This window comes from Cyrtonyx montezumae, unplaced genomic scaffold (assembly GCF_038088225.1).
Source record: "Cyrtonyx montezumae isolate F1298 unplaced genomic scaffold, pur_monq_1.0 scaffold_36, whole genome shotgun sequence".
Classification (NCBI taxonomy): Eukaryota; Metazoa; Chordata; class Aves; order Galliformes; family Odontophoridae; genus Cyrtonyx; species Cyrtonyx montezumae.
In genome coordinates, this window is record NW_027072041.1 from 3,273,929 (window position 1) to 3,276,805 (window position 2,877).

Sequence of the window (2,877 nt, forward strand, 5' to 3'; positions counted from 1 at the left end):
CTTAAAAGTATGATCCCATTTTACAGTAAGATCACCCGACTAGTGGATGAAAGGATGAGAGTGACTGTAATCTTCCAATATTTTAGTAAGGTTTTGACGTTGTGATTCATGGCATCCTTTTGGGCAGATTGTCCAACTCAGTTGTACAGGTTCGTGTTACATGAGTGATAACTGAGTGAACAGCAGAACTCAAAAAGTTCTTGGTGAATGGAGTGACTAACAGCCAGTCACTTAGCTGTGCTCCCTGGAGCTCAATTCAAGGGGTAGTCCTCTCCAACATTTTTATCAGTGATCTGGATGCAGGGGTGGAATGCATCTTTGGGAAGTTTGCTGATGATACTAAACTGGAAGGTGGTTTTGGCTTTCTGGAGGTACAGGAGACCTTGCTAAGATACGTTGGAGATTTTGCACGATCAGCAGTTGGCATAAAATTCAACAAAGGAAAATCCCAGGTTTTGCACCTGGGATGAAGTGTGCCAGAGAGACACAGAAGTGGCTGGAGAACAACCCAGTGGAAAGGTGTCTGTGTCTGCTGGTGACAGCAGGCACAGTGTGAGCCAGCAGTGTAGCCTGACATTGAAGAGGGCAGTCCTCATTTTGGGGTGACTTGTACACAGCTTGGCCAGTGGGTTAAAAGAGGTGATTCCTCTGCACTGGTGTGACCTCACTTTGAGGTGTTGTGTGCAGTTCTGGGCTCCACGAGGTTGTTAAAAGCCTTGAGATGGTAACAGATCTAGAAGGCTCAGCCTATAAGAACAGACTTGAAGACACTTGGGTTGTCCAATCTGCAAAAGAGGAAGCTGAAGTGCAACCTCACAGCTCGCATGCAACATCCTGAATAGAAGGAGCAGAAGAAAGTGAAGAAGAAAGCTCTGCCCCTGGAAACTAGTGACAGAATGCACAGGAATGACATCTGTGCTAGGAGAGATTCAGATTAGACATTGGGAAGGATTTCTTTACCGTAAAAGTGGTCAAACATTAGAACAAGCTTCATGAAGAGGTGACTGATGTCCCAGGCCTGTCTTTAATAATGCCCTTATTAATTTGCTTTAACTTCTGTTTAGCTCTGAGGTGGAAAAGCATTTGTACTTAATAATATTGGCAGATCTCTGTCAACTGTCTTGCCTTGCCCTGCCTATTAGTCAACAATTTTTAATGCTCAGTTTTGTAGGATATAGCACTAGCATAGTGCACTTCAGAGTCCAGATGACTTTGACAAACTGTTTAGGCTGCCCTGAACTTATAACTGATGTCTTCTCATCTCTTTTAAGATTTGATTCAAAGTATAAACTTTCCTTGATAAAGTTGAACTTGGAAAAGGAGTCCAGTTCTTGCAGTTTAAGGATGTGAATGTTACATTTTTTGTTTTAAGTTAGAGGTGGAATTTTTTAGGTTAAGAGGGTCTTTCTGTCATACCTGAAGATTGTAGCTGATTCTGCATATTTATGAGCAGATTATATGCCAATATTCAATTCTGTACAGATTGCTGAAAGCGTAGATGTTATATGTACAAGTTAGAGTAAGAAACTGATAAGTTTGCCTTTCCCAGTCATATAAATTAACTTAGTTTTGTTTTAGAAAATGAATCAAGTTTAAGCAAACATTGTATATATAGAGATAATTAAGCATTTATTCTACATATTATTACTATCTAATTTAAATATCTTGTATGCAGGCTGATGAAATCAAAGGTATTTCTCAAAAATGTAAAGAGAAGCAAGATGCGTTGGAGATGAAAGATAAGCAAATAAGAGTCTTGATGTTTGTCATCTTAATTTTTGTGCTTTTTGCTTATTTATTAATTCAGTACTGGCTATGATACATGCTGTGTTCAGGTAGTTAAATAGTCATTAAATATAGCAGTAAAACATGTATGTTGTCTGCTCTCCAGTCAGCAGTTAGAGAAATTTATCTAACACCCTGCAAGTGCTTGTATGCATCTCCCCCTACAGTACACAGTGTGTCTTTGCATCTTTTAAGCAGAACAAAAATCTCCTGAGAATCAGACACCTACTAATGAAGTGGTTATGACTATTAAACAGGTGTATGCTACATAAAATCTGTTACTTCAGCCTAAAACTTTCAGAATGGATGGTGTGTATACTCTGTGCATTACAAGCTTTTCTTGAAGAGCTACAGCCTCTGTAATACAGTAGTGCATACAGCATTGAACAGTCCCTCAAATATTTGTTGTGAGAGTCTAGGGCTATTATTTCTGTTAACAAAGTGCATCCAGTATTTTCAAAAAAGAGAAAGTGAAAATCTTTTGCAAAGGAGATTTGTTGTTCTTCTAAGCACTTAGGCAGCAACGATGTAATACAGTTCCACATTGTATATTGTATTATAGGCTTTATGCAAACTAGGCTAACTTTCATGTGTGTTAAAGAAGGTGTTATGCTTTAAACCTCCACTTTTGTAGAATTTAAGGGACTTTAACAGTTATTAAGTTTTTTTTTAATGTTGTTCTTGCCTCAAGTATTTCCATATATTAACAAAATCTTACCAGCTTTTAAACTGCCGTAGAGCTGTTGGAACTAGAATGTATTCTTACAGTTTAAATGCATGGTTACCTCTGCATTTAATAACTGTCTCACTGGTAAATGAGTTGTTTGTCATACCATTTGTCAAATCTGTGTACTAAATTCCCTTAATGTTGGAAAATATTCAGAATTCTTAGATTTCAGAAATTAATCAATCTGTCAGAATAAAAAACAATGATGAGGAGCTGGACAGTGTCATGGTTTTTTGATTTTTTGTTATTGGTATTCCAAATCGTAACGTCATTGCCCAGCCTGTAAATCAGTGACAGATAGAAAAAAGAAAACACTAAGTGCTTATAAGAAGATAGATGAATGGAACAATTTGTTTAATACAGTG